At 38.2% G+C, this 14,808-nt stretch overlaps 1 pseudogene; it reads left to right on the forward strand.

Moving 5' to 3' along the window:
* Nucleotides 1-14,808, forward strand: part of LOC116885432 — a 112,012-nt pseudogene that overhangs the window by 84,040 nt on the left and 13,164 nt on the right.

The following is a 14,808-nucleotide window of genomic DNA, read 5'->3' on the forward strand; positions in this document are numbered from 1 at the left end:
TTAATTGCTTGGTTAAAGTCACACTGAGATATTTTACATTATTTGGGACTGTAATGAAGAGTGTCATTTCCCTAATTTCTTTCTCAGCTTGTTTCTCTTTTGTGTAGAGGAAGGCTATTGATTTATTTGAGTTAAGTTTATACCCAGCCACTTTGCTGAAATTGTTTATCAGCTTGAGTAGTTCTCTGGTGGAACTTTTCGGATCACTTAAATACACTATCTTATCATCTGAGAATAGTGATATTTTGACTTCTTTTTTTGCAATCTATATCCCCTTGATCTTCTTTTGTTGTCTGATTGCTCTGGCTAGAACTTCAAGAACTATATTGAATAAGTAGGGAGACAGTGGGCAGCCTTGTTTAGTCCCTGATTTTAGTGAGATTGTTTCAAGTTTCTGTCCATTTAATTTAATGTTAATGACTGGCTTGCCGTATATGGCTTTTACTATGTTTAGGTATGGGCCTTGAATTCCTATTCTTTCCAGGAATTTTATCATGAAGGGGTGTTGAATTTTGTAAAAGGCTTTTTCAGCATTTGATGAAATGATCATGGGATTTTGTTCTTTCCGTTTGTTTATATAATGGATCATGTTGATGGTTTACATCCCTGCATGCTTGGGATGAAGCCTACTTGATCATGGTGGATGATTGTTTTGATGTGCTCTTGGATTCGGTTTGCCAGAATTTTTTGAGTATTTTTGTGTCGATATTCATAAGGGAAATTGGTCTGAAGTTCTCTTACTTTGTTGGGTCTTTGTGTGGTTTATGTATAAGAGTAATTGTGGCTTCATAGAAGGAATTCAGTAGCACTCCATCTGTTTTAATTTTGTGGAATAGTTTGGATAGTATTGGTATGAGGTCTATGAAAGTCTGATAGAATACTGCACTGAACCCATCCGGACCTAGGCTCTTTTTAGTTGGGAGACCTTTAATGACTGCTTCTATTTCTTTAGGAGTTATGGGGTTGTTTCAATGGTTTCTATGTTCCTGATTTAACTTCAGTACCTCGTATCTGTCTAGGAAATTGTCCATTTCCCGCAGATTTTCAAGTTTTGTTGAATATAGGGTTTTGTAGTAGGGTCTGAGGATTTTTTGAATTTCCTCCTGTTCTGTAGTTATGTCTCCCTTTTCATTTCTGATTTTGTTAATTTGGACACACTCTCTGTGTCATCTCATTAGTCTGGCTAAGGGTTTATCTATCTTGTTGATTTTCTCAAAGAACCAACTTTTGGTTCTGTTGATTCTTTCTATGGTCCTTTTTGTTTCTACTTGGTTGATTTCAGCTCTGAGTTTGATTATTTCCTGTCTTCTACTCCTCCTGGATGTATTTGATTCTTTTTGTTCTAGAGCTTTTAGGTGTGCTGTCAAGCTGCTGACATATGCTCTTTCCTGTTTCTTTCTGCAGGCTCTCAAAGCTATGAGGTTTCCTCTTAGCAGAGCTTTCATTGTGTCCCATAAGTTTGGGTATGTTGTACCTTCATTTTCATTAAATTCTAAGAAGTCTTTAATTTCTTTCTTTGTTTCTTCCTTGACCAGGTTATCATTGAGTAGAGACTTGTTCAACTTCCATGTATGTGTAGGTGTTCTTCCCTTATTGTTATTGAAGACCAGCTTTAGCCCGCGATGGTCTGCTAGGATGCATGAGATTATTTCTATCTTTAAGTATCTGTTGAGGCCTGTTTTATGACCGATTATATGGTCAATTTTGGAGAAAGTACCATGAGGTGGTGGGAAGAATGTATATCCTTTTGCTTTAGGATAGAATGTTCTAAAAATATCTATTAAGTCCATTTGGCTCAAGACTTCTCTAAGTATGCCTATGTCTCTGTTTAATTTCTGTTTCCATGATCTGTCCATTGAGGAGAGTGGGATGTTGAAATCTCTTACTATTATTGTGTGAGGTGCAATGTGTGTTTTGAGCTTTAGTAAGTAAATGTGGGTAGAGTGTAGCTCTTCGGGCTTTCCAGGCGTGTCTGCTCCTCTGAAGGTTTAGCTCTCTCTCCCACAGGATTTGGGTGCAGAGAACTTTTGATTGGGTCCCTTCAGGTCCGAGTGGAGTCTGGAGCCCAAGGGACCTGCAGCTCCAGTGCCCCTATCTTCCAGTTCCCAGACGCCATATACAGTGTCCTCTTGGGCCAGGGATGTGGGCAGTGGTGGGCAGTATTGGTGGTCTCTCCTGCTCTGCAGTCTCAGGAGTGTCCACCTCTCTGGGTGGTGAGCTCTCTCTCCCAAGGGGTTTGGGAGCAGTGAGCTGGGGGCTGGGATCATCGAGGATGGGGCTCCAGATAAAAACCGGAAGTGTCTCGTCCCAGAGTAATTTTGCCTTTCTGTGTCCTGAGACCACCAGGCAGGTCGCTTGGAGTAGAGAATTTGTACTTACCTGTGGTCCCATGGCTCATGTTTGCTCGAGGGGATTTGATTTTGTGCTCTCCATGAGGTTGGCAACCAGGAGGGCATGCGCCGAGTTTTCCAGGAACCCCCATGGACCGGGGTCCCAGATGGCGTTAGGTATTTTCCTCTGGAGTCAGAAACGTGGTCAGAGTGTAGTCTCCTCTGACTACCCAGGCGTGTCTCCTCCCTTCCGCTTCTACCTCCAATGTTCCCATATACATTTCCTTCTCTCCTTCAAATTCATGGTCTTTTATTTAATTAATAAATACTGTATGAATGTATGTATATACATTCATATGTATATTTTTTCCTACCTATTACCTTCTTAGTCCAGGTAATGCTACTTTTAAGTCTTCTTTTTAGTTCACCATTTTATACTGGACAGCCAATTGGTGTGTACTTCCCTGGAGAGGATAACCCCACACCCTGCTCCTACAGTTCCTCAGTTGTCTGTAATTTGTTTTTTAATTTCGTTTTGTTGATTCTTTGTCAGATTTATTTTTGATTTATTAATTTATTTATTCATTCATATTTCAAGTGCTGTCCCACTTCTAATCCTACCTGACAGAGTCTCTCCCTCCATCTCCCCTCCTCTTATACCCTGAAAGGATGTGGACCACCCTCAGTATCCCCACATCATTGCCCATCAAATCTCTACATGATTACGTACATTATTTTCTCACTGAAGGCTGACAATGTAGTCCTGTTCAAGAACTGACACTACAGTCAGGCTACAGCTTTAAGTAGAGCCTCTGCTCCAGTTGTGGAGGGCCCACATGGACACTGCTTCATATGTGCTGGGAGCCTTGGTCCAGTCTGTATATGGTGCATAATTAGTGGCTCAGTCTCTAAGACCTCCACGGTCTCTATGTTTGTTGACTCTGTTGGGTTCCCTATGGAGTTTCTATCTCCTTTAGGGACTTCAATCATTCCCCTAAATCTTTCAGAAGACTTCATGACATACATTCAATATTTGGCAGTCGGTGTCTGCAATAGTTTCAGCCACCTGCTGCATACAATCACTCGGAGGACAGTTATGATAGGGTCCTGTCTGCAAGCATAACAAAGTATCATTATAGTGTCAGGGATTGGTGCTTGCACATGGGATGGGTCTCAAGTAGGGCCAACTACTGGTTGGCCATTCCTTCGGGCTCTGCTGTCTTTTTTTCAGATATTTTTTATTTATATTTCAAATGTTATTCCTTTTCCTGGCTTCCTGGACATAAGCCCCCTTTCTCATCCCACTCACCTCCTTCTATGAGGGTGTTTGCCCACTCCAACCCCCTCCCCTTGCCACCTACTCACCATGACATTCCCCCACACTGGGGGTCCAGCCTTGACAGGATCAAGGACTTCTCCCATTGGTGCCCAACAAGGCCATACCCTTCTACATATGCAGTTGGAGCCATGGGTCTGCCCATGTTTAGTCTTTGGGTAGTAGTTTAGTCCCTGGGAGCTCTGATTGGTTGGTATTGCTGTTCTTATGGGGTTGCAAGCCCCTTCAGCTCCTTCACTCCTTTTTTAATTCTTCTAACAGGGACCCCATTCTCAGTTCAATGGTTTGCTGCTAGCATTCAAATCTGTATTTGTCACACTCTGACTGAGCCTCTCAGAAGATGGGTATATCAGATTCCTGTCAGCATGTACTTCTTCGCTTCATCGATATTGTCTAGTTTTGGTGGCTGTATTTATATATGGGCTGGATCCCCAGTTGGGACATGCTCAGAATTACCATTCCTTCAATCTCGACTCCAAACCTTCTCTCCATATCCCCTCCTATGAATATTTTTATTCCCCCTTTTAAGGAGGACAGAAGCATCTGCTCTTTGGTTGTCCTTCTTCTTGAACTTCATGTAATCTGTGGATTGTATCTTGGGTAATTCAAGCTTTTTGGCTCATATCCACTCTTCAGTGAGTGCATACCATGTGTGGGGTTTTTTGTGATTGGTTTACCTCACTCAGGATGATATTTTCCACTTCCATGCATTTGCTTATGAATTTCATAATGTCATGGTTTTTGAGAGCTGAGTAGTATTACATTGTGTAGATGTACCACATTTTCTGTATCCATTCCTCTGTTGAAGGACATCTGGGTTCTTTCTAGCTTCTGGATATTATAAATAAAGCTGCTATGAACATAGTGGAGCACGTGTCTTTGTTGTATGTTGAAGTATCCCTTGGGTATATACCCAGCATTGGTATAGCTGGGTCCTCAGGTAGTGCAATGTCCAATTTTCTGAGGAACCTCCAAACTGATTCCCAGAATGGTTGTACCAGCTTGCAATCCCACCAACAATGGAGGAGTGTTCCTCTTTCTCCACATCCTTGCCAGCATCTGTTGTCACCTGTGTTTTCTTCTTAGCCATTCTGACTGGTGTGAGGTGAAATCTCAGGGTTGTTTTCATTTGCATTTCCCTGATGATTAAGAATGTTGAACACTTCTTTAGGTACTTCTCAGTCATTTGATATTCCTCAGCTAAGAATTCTTTGTTTGGCTCTGTACCCAATTTTAATAGGGTTATTGGACTCACTGGAGTCTAACTTCTTGAGGTCTTTGGATGTACTGGATATTAGCCCTGTATCAGATGTAGGATTGCTAAAGATCTTTTCCCAATCTGTTGATTGCCATTTTATCCTAATGACAGTGTCCTTTGCCTTACTGCTTTGCAGTTTTATTAAGTCACATTTGTTGATTATTGATCTTAGATCATAAGCCATTAATCAGAAACTTTTCCCCAGTGCCCATGTGTTCTAGACACTTCCCCACATTTTCTTCTATTAGTTTGAGTGTATCTGGTATTATGTGAAGGTCCTTGAGCCACTTGGACTTGAGCTTTGTACAGGGTGATAAGAATTGGTCAATTTGCATTCTTCTACATGCTGATCTACCATTTGTTGAAAATGCTATCTTTTATCCACTGGATGGTTTTTACTATGTTGTCAAAGATGAAGTGACCATAGGTGTGTGGGTTCAATTCTACTGGATCTTCACTTCCACTCCATTGATCTATCTGCCTGTCTCTACGCCAATACCATACAGTTTTTATCACTATTGCTCTGTAATACTGCCTGAGTTCAAGGATAGTGATTCCCCCCAGAAGTACTTTATTTTTGAGGATAGTTTTCACTATCCTGGGGTTATTATTATTCCAAATGAATTTACAAATTGATCTTTCTAACTCTATGAAGGATTGCGTTGGAATTTTGATGGGGAATGCATTGAATCTGTAGATTGCCTTTGGCAAAATGTCCATTTTTACTATATAAATCCTGCCAATCCATGAGCATGTGAGACCTTTCCATCTTCTGAGATCTTCTTCAATTTCTTTCTTCAGATACTTAAATTTCTTGGTCTACAGATCACCCGCTTGATTAGAGTCACAATGGGGTATTTTATAGTATTTGTGAATATCATGAAGTGTGTCCTTTCCCTAATTTTTTCTTAGCCTGTTTATCGTTGAGTAGAGGAAGGCTTCAGTTCCTTTGAGTTAATTTCATACCCAGCCACTTTGATGAAGTTGGTTATCAGGCTTAGTAGTTCTCTGTTAGAGCTTTTGTGGTCACTTAAGTATACTATCATTTTATCTGCACATAGTGTAAATTTGATTTTCCTTTCACATTTGTATCCTTTTGAATTCCTTTTGTTGTCTGAGTGCTCTGGCTAGGACTTTGAGTAGTATATTGAATCAGTAGGGAGAGAGTGAGAAGGAGCAGTAACCAATTCCTTCTTTGAAGACACAATTACACTTATACCTAAACCACACAATGACCCAACAAAGAGAGAGAACTTCAGATCAATTTCCCTTATGAATATCAACAACTCAATAAGATTCTCACAAACTGAGTCCAAGAACACATCAAACATGAGGATCTGTCATGAGCAAGTAGGTTTCATCCCAGGAATGAAGGGATGGTTCAATATATGGAAATCCATCAATGTAATCCACTATGTAAACAAACTCTAAGAAAAAAACCACATGAACATCTCATTAGATCCTGAGAAAGTCTTTCACAAAATTCAACACCCCTTCATTTTAAAAGTCTTGAAAAGATCAGGGATTCAAGACTCATAATTAAACATAGTAAAAGCAATATACAGCAAATCAGTAGCCAGCATCAAACTAAATGACAAAAAATTTGAAGCAATCCCACTAAAATCAGGGACTAGACAAGGCTGTCCACTCTGTCCCTGCTTATTCAGTCTCTGCTGTTTTTGTCTCTGCATTTCTTTTAGATAGGACAAATTTTGGGTAGAAAGTTTTGTGGGTGGGTTTGTCTCTATTCTAGATCCTGCCTTGTTACAGAAGGTGGCCTCTTCAGGTTCCATGTCCCCATCTCATCTGAAGTCACCCATATTTACTCCTTGGAGGCTCCCCATCCCAAATCTCTGGAAATTCCTACAGATTCCCACCATTCTAACACCCCCCAACATCTCTGATCCTTTAGACCTCTCTCCTGTGTCTCTACGCACCTGATTCTACCCCATCCTCCTCCCCATTCACTCTCACATCCAGATCCCAAACTGCCTCTACCTCTTATGAATATTTTCTTCCCCTTTTAAGTGAGATCCAAGCATTTTCTCTTGGGCCTCCCTTCTTATTTAACTTCTTTGGGTTTGTGGGGTTTATCATGGGTATTCTGTACATTTCAGCTAATATCCACTTATCAGTGAATTCATACAATGCATGTCTTTGGGTCTGGGTTACCTCACTCACAAGGATATTTTCTAGTTCCATTCATTGGCCTACAAAATTCACATCCTTATTCTAAATAACTGTATAATATTTAATTGTGTAAATGAACCATATTTTCTTTATCCATTCTTAGGTTGTGGGATGTCCCCATTGTTTTCAATTTCTGGCCATTATGAAGAAGTCTCCTATGAACATATTAGAGCACATATCCTTGTAGTATAGTGTAGCAGTTTTTGAGTATATGTCCAGGAGCTGTATAGCTGGGTCTTCAGGTAGAACTATTTCCAATTTTCAAAAAAACCACAAGATTGATTTCCAGAATTTCTGTACAAGTTTATAATGCCACCAACAATGGAGAAGTGTTCCCCCTTTCTCCATATCCTCAACAAAATGTGCTGTTGCATGAGCTTTTGATCTTAGCCCTTCTGATTGGTGTAAGTTGGAATCTCAGAGTTGTCTTGATTCACATTAACTAAGGATGATGAACATTTTTAAGTGTTTCTTGGCCATTAGAAATTCCTCTGTTGAGAATCCTCTGTTCAGTTTTGTACTCCATTTTATAATTGAGCTATTTGGTTTGTTTTTTGGTTTTTAGTCCTCTGTCAGATGTATGGTTAGTGAAGATATTTCCCAATTTGTACACTTCCCATTTGATTTGTTGGCAGTGTCCTTTACCTTACAGAATCTTTTCAGTTTCATGAGGTTCCATTTATTCATTGTTGATCTTATAGTGTGAGCGATTGGTATACTGTTCAGGAAATTGTCTCCTGTACCAATGAGCTCAAGTTCTCTCTTCTATGAGATTTAGTGTATCCAGGTTTATGTTGAGGTTCTTGATCCATTTGGACTTGAATTTTGTGCAGGATAATAATTATGGATCTATTTGCATTTCTCTACATATCTGATATCTAGACTAGAACCATTTGTTGAAGATGCTTTCTTTTTTATTTATATGTTTTGGCTTCTTTGTCAAAAATCAAGTGATCATAGGTGTGTGGGTTTATTTCAGGAACTTCAATCAGTTCCATTGATCACCCTGCCTGTTTCTGTAATGATACTATTCAGTTTTATTACTAATGCTCTGTAGTAGAGCTCAAGGTCTATGATAGTGATTTCTCCAGAAAGTTATTCACTGTTCAAGATTGTTTTTGATATCCTGAAGTTGAGAATTGCTTTTTCAAGGTCTATTTAAAAATGTGTTGGAATTTTGATGGGAATTGCATTAAATCTGTAGGTTGCTTTTAGTAAGATGGCCATTTTCACTGTTAATCCTGCCAATTTATGTGCATGGGAGATCTTCCCATCTCCTGATATCTTCTTCAATTTTGTTTTACAGGGACTTGAAATTCTTGTCATACAGATCTTTCACGTGTTTGATTAGAGTTACACCAAGATGTTTTATATTATTTGTGACTATTGTGTTTCCCTAATTTCTTTCTTGGCCGATTCATCAATGTATAAAGAAGGGATATTTATTTGAGTTAATTTTATATCAAGCAACTTTACTGAAATTATCAGCTGTAGAAATTATCTGGTAGAATCTTGAGGTTCACATATGTATACTATTAAATCATCTGAGAATGGTAATACCTGACTCTCCTTTCCAATTTGTACCCCCTTGATCTCCTTTTGCTGTCTCATTACTCTAGCTAGAACTTCAAGTACTATATTGAATAGATAGGGAGAGTTGGCAGTCTTGTTTTGCCTCTGATTTTAGTGGAATGACTTCAAGTTCTTCTCCATTTAATTTGATGCTGGCTATTCTCTTGCAGTTTATTATGTTTGGATGTGTGCCTAGAATTCTTGATCTCTCCAAGCCTTTTAACATGAAGAAGTGTTGGATTTTGTTGAAGTCTTTCTCAGCATCTAATGTGATGATTATGTGATTCCACCCCCCTCTGGATTTCTTTATAGAGTGGAATATGTTGATGGATTTCTGTATATTCATCCTTGGGATGAAACCTACTTGATCATAGAGAATGGTGTTTTTGATGTATTCTTGGTTTCATTTTGTTAGAATTCTATTCAGTTTTTTATGTTGATATTCAGAAGAAAAATTAGTCTGAAATTCTCTTTGTTGAGTCTTTATGGTTTAGGTATCAGGGTAACTATGGACTAAAAGTATGAATGATGTAGCATTATTCTGTTTCTATTTTTACAGCAATTTTTATTGGATATTTTATTTATTTACATTTCAAGTGTTATCTTCATTCCCAGTTTCCCCTCTGGAAACCCCCTCTCCCATCCTCCTTCACCCTCTTCTATGAGGAGCATTGGTTTTAGCTCTTCCTTGAAAGTCTGGTAGAATTCTGCACTAAAACCATGTAGCCCTGGGCTGGCTGGCTTTCTTTCTTTCTTCCTCTTTCTTTCTTTCTTATTCATTTATTTCTTTATTTCTTTTTTCTTTTGTTTTGTTTTGTTTTGTTTGTTCACTTGTTGACTTTTAATGAATGTTTCTATTTCCTTAATGGTTTTGAGGCTGTTTAGATAATTTACCTGATCTTGTTTTAACTTTGGTATGTGGTATCTGTCTAGAAAATCATCCATTCAACTTATATTTTCCAGTTTAATGGAGTAGGCTTTTTTAAGTAACACCTAATGATTTTTTTAAATTTTCTCAATTTCTATTATTATGTAATTCTTTATGAAGGGTTAAATCTCATGCCTTTTCCCCATCCAGCTTAGCATATTTGTTGTTGTCCGCCTTGTTCTGCTCATTTTGGGCAGTTACACTGGTGAGACATTATGGATGTAGTTTCTGACATTAATAATAGCCACAATCCCACAGCAAACTCTGATCCTCTGGCTTTTATAATCTGTCTGTCCCATCTTTCTCAATATATCTTGATTGTTATGTGTTACGGTATTTTAGGGATGCTTCTGTCCATCCATTAGTATGGGCTCCACAGCTGTGCATTTTGATTGTTTGAGTTTCTGATAGTGGTCTTCAAGTATTGCAAAAATACATTTTCTTTATGTGGGGTGAAGGCTACACTTATCTGCGGGTATATGGGCAAATGTTTTATATTGTTGCTAAGGGTTTTGCTGATTTATTAAATTAGTTTATTAATTTATTGGAGATTCCCCTCCAATAAACATGACATCACTAGTACTGAGTAGTGATCTGCTTTCCATACCAGGCATGATTTCCATCTCATTTAACAAGTCTAAGTCCACTTATGAAGCTGTTGGTTACCAAAAAAAAGCTATCCAACACCATTATTACACTCTTAGAGTTATTCTGTCATGCTGGGAGTTGATATGATTCATAGGCATCATGGCTGGGTAGGGCTGTTGGTTTCTACCTTCCTTTGAAATCTTACATGCTATCTTTTGGTACTGTGAAAGCTAGTCCTCAGGGAATACAAATTCATATCAGTTCCAATTGACGGATCTCCTTGCCATTTTTGCAGCATTGAGTGTCTTTAGCAATAGTGAATATTGGGGGATAGTTTTGTGCACTCTATATTCAGATGCTGCTTTCCATTCTCAGATATCTTGTTGTAGTCTGGATGGCAGGGTCAACTGTCTCCAGTCTATGTAAGTCTATATAATAATTGATTCAAATCACCTCTGATTGGTTTACCAATAGCTAATCAGACAATGGCCTGTGGAGAAAAGAATAGGGCAAGACTTTCCATCCCAGCAGGTTTTCCCAAAGAGACAGAAGATTAGGGAGAGAGGAGAAAAGGAAAAGAGGGAGAGACCATGTGGATGGACCAGGATGATTTTCCATGAAGTCAGGGAAAGAAAGCAGTCATGTGGACTCATATAGAGCAGAGTGAGACAGTACATAACCAGATGGCTAGTAATGGGGTATATGGCTTGGGAATAGCAGCTTCTCAGGTTAGGATAGCTCAGAACCTGCCAAGTTTAGTGCTTGCAGCATGCTAATAAGAATACCAGGTCTATATGTCTATTATTTGGGTGCTAAAGAAGGCTAGAACAGATGTAGAAATTCCTGGAGTTATTCAGGTACATGAGAGGCAAAGAAAATCCTCAAGAATTACTTTTACAGGGAATTTACCATCTACCTCTGAGAGTGGTGCAACCAAAAGCAATAGAAATAGTCTATACTTTGAAACTTTCTTGGACAGCCCTGGCCAACAACTCAAAAGATGGCTTCTTCCATCTGATATTGGGGTTTTGTTATTCAAGATCACTCAATATGGTCTCTTCTAATTCCATCTATTTCCTTGCAAATTCATAATTTTATTTTTTACAGCTAAACTGTATTCTATTTGTCAGTTGTAGGACATTGAGGTTGTCTCAATTTCCTAGCTATTGTGAATGGAGCAGTAATGAGAAAGTACCTCTAGAGTAGGATGTTAAGTCCTTTAGACACATTCCAAAGATTGGTATAACTGAGTCACAGGATAGATACCTTTTACTTTGTTGAGAATTTTCCGCACTGACATTCTTAGTGGTGATACCAGTTTCCGGTCATACAGTCAGTAGGGTTTGCCTTTTCCCCAAGAGCCCTAAAGATTGATGCTTATTTCATGTGGCATTTCCATTCTGACTTGGGTAAAACGAAATTTCAAAGCTATTTAATTTGCATCTCTCTAATTTGCAGAGATGTTAAACCTTTTTCAAAATATTTTAGTCAATTTTAATTTTTTTATATGCATTGGTGTTTTATCTGCATATATGTCTGAGGATGTCAGATTTTGATGCTATGGTCAGTTGTGAGCTGCAATGTGCAAGCTGGGAATTGAACCTAGGTTTTCTGGAAGAGGGGTCAGTGCTCTCAAACACTGAGTCATCTCTTCAGCCTAAACTTAGCCATTTTATTTTTATTTTTAATTGCATTTTATTGTATGGGGAACTCTCTATTTGTGTCCCAGTCGATTTTTGATGAGTCATTTGTATTTTTTTAATTTTGGGGGAAGATATGTTATTTATTGCATTTTATTATTTTTAGTTCTTTATATGCTGTGAATCTTAACCTTTTGCCACATGAATAGCTGTCAAAGATTCTCTCCCACTCTGAAAGCTTCCTCTTCATTTAGCTGTTCAAAAGTGTTTGAGTTTTATTAGGTCCCAGTTGTGAATCGGTGACCTTAATGTTTGGACAAATAAAGTCATATTTCAAAAGTCCTTTCCTATACACATGTCATATGGGCTGCTGCCTAGGTTTTCTTCTAGCAGTTTGACTGTTTCAAGTTTAGTGTTTAAGACTTTGATCCATTTGGAGTTAGTTCCTGTGCAGCATGAAAGATACAGAGCTAATTTTCTTCTAAACATGGACAGCCATTTTTCCTGGCACTGTTTGTTAAAAGTGCTTTCTATTCTTTGGTTTTATCAATTTTTGTCTAATATTAAGTAGGTGAAGTTACATGTACTCATTTTCGGATCTTCAACTTTGTTTCATTGGTGTACATGTCAAGTTTTGCGTCAATTCCATATTGATTTGTTATTTTGACTCTGTAATGTATTTTAAGATTTGGAATTGCAATCCTTTCAGCATATTTTCCATTCAGGCTAATCTTTTTATCCACAACCTTTCATGGCTTCATATAAAATTTAGAATAGTCCTTTACTATGAAGAATAAGATGGGGATTTTAGTTGAGATTGCATTGAATCTGTACATAGATTGATGAAATGGTTATTTTCATGATATTAAATCTATGCATCTTTGATCATGTGATGTCTTTCCATCAATTACTGCTTCTGATGGGGAAGAGTCAATAACAATAACAAATACAGTAATTTCACAAAAATATTGAGGTGAATTTGCATTAGAAGACACTTGTATGTTTTTCTTGTTTCCCTACCATGGTTCAGAGACAGCATCACTAGAGTACTGATTAGAGAAAATATCCTTCACAGATATAGCACCCATGATTAATTAGTAAAATGAGGAGGGAATTGGGAAAATGAGAATAGAGAGAATAAAGTAGGAGTGAGAAACATAGTACATGTTTTACAGGCATTAATAATAATAGATAAAATATCTCACAGTAGTTCACCAAGACATTGACAGGGGTGTATTCTACCCAGGCAATCATCTCCAGGATGCCCAGGAAGAATCTCAACTCCTGTGCCTCTTTTCGGCTTCCATATGTTCACCTGGTTATGTTCCCGCCATCAAGCCAGCCACAGTGTGTCTGTCTGTACAATGGATTGACATGTTTCTACCTGCTGTTTTTCTAGATTTGATCTAGAAGGGACAGAATCTCATTGGCTGCTACCCTTGTGCTTGACCTGGTGCAGGCCAGATGTTGAAACTTGGTGCTAACTTGCCTATTCCTTTGAAAAGAAAAGTGACAATCAGCTTATTTCTTTTTTCCTTATTTATTTTTATGCTAAAAGTAGAGTCTATGCTTCCTTACTGGGACTCTTTCATTGAGTCTTTCAGAAGCAACTTTTAATCCACCACCACACCCAGCAATCTCCTGAACCATGAATATACTTTTTAAATTTTATATTTCCAATTTAAGGAAAAGAATTTTCTCATCTTCTGTATGTAACAAAAGCACGTTCATTACTAATGTATAAATGCTGTGTGTTTTCATTATTGACAATATATCTTCAGGATGAGTTTGGAAGTTTATATGAGAGACACATTTAGCTATTACTTTTGAATTTGTGGTGATGTACAGTGGTGTGGTGTGGTTTGTACAAGTAAAAGCAACTCACCTCATGGCATTGTAGCAATATGTCTCCCAATGACAAACCTCCAATGACCAAATTCCTTTCCTTTAAAATTATGTTTTGTTTTTCATTATTTGTGTGAATACACAAATATCTACCTGTTGAGTGCTGGTGCCCAAGGAGGCCAGAAGGGGCTTTTGATTTCCTGAATCTGGAGTTACAGGCAGTTTTGAGCCATGAAATATGGGAAACAAATTCAGCACCTCGGCAAGAGAGCTACATGCTCTTATACTGAGCCATCTTCCCAAGCCAAGATCTCTCCAATTAAAGGCTTCACCATGTCCAAGTCACAGCACACATTAAAGCTCATCACCATTCATTGGACATGTCATGTACAATCAATAGTAACATCCAGTTATTTATGGATAAAAGACTATGTTCATTAATGATCCACATCTCTAAGCAATATGCTCATTAGATCCAGTTCTATGAGCAATGTGCTTATTAGAGTAGTAGGCAAAAATCAGAATATAACCTACACATATGTGATTTTCCTCAGACTCCCAGGTCTGTATGCAGTGAAAGTTGTGGTCCTGGATTTAGAAAAACCCTCCTAGAAGGAAAAAGGATCTGTTGTTTTGACTGCATTCCATGCCCAGAGAATGAAATTTCCAATGAGACAGGTAAGTGTGTGCTGTATGGAGAAATTCTCTACTTCTAACTAATAGGTCATTTTTTATGAGAATTGAGGACATCTGAACTCAGATTCTCACATTTACTGTAAAGACTTTACACAATGAGCAATTCCCTAGCACAAGTTGTTTATTAATAAGAAAATGAATGTTAAGCAAAGTTTAGTGGTGCACCTTCTTTCTTCATTCAGGAGGCAGAGATAAGCAGATGTCTGAGTTTACAACCAGCATGATTTTCATAACAAATCCCAAGACAGCCAGGGCTACATAGTAAGAACTTGTTTTAAAAATAATTTTATTGCAAATAAATTGCCTTCTCAGAAATATCTTTGATTGTTATCACAGGGCTTAGAGGACTCATCAGTGCTCCTCTCTGTGTCTTCTGAGGTTATGTACAACACACAAAGAATGACTAGGTGCTTTCACACTCTCAT

Source organism: Rattus rattus, chromosome 16, assembly GCF_011064425.1.
Source record: "Rattus rattus isolate New Zealand chromosome 16, Rrattus_CSIRO_v1, whole genome shotgun sequence".
In the NCBI taxonomy this organism is placed as follows: domain Eukaryota; kingdom Metazoa; phylum Chordata; class Mammalia; order Rodentia; family Muridae; genus Rattus; species Rattus rattus.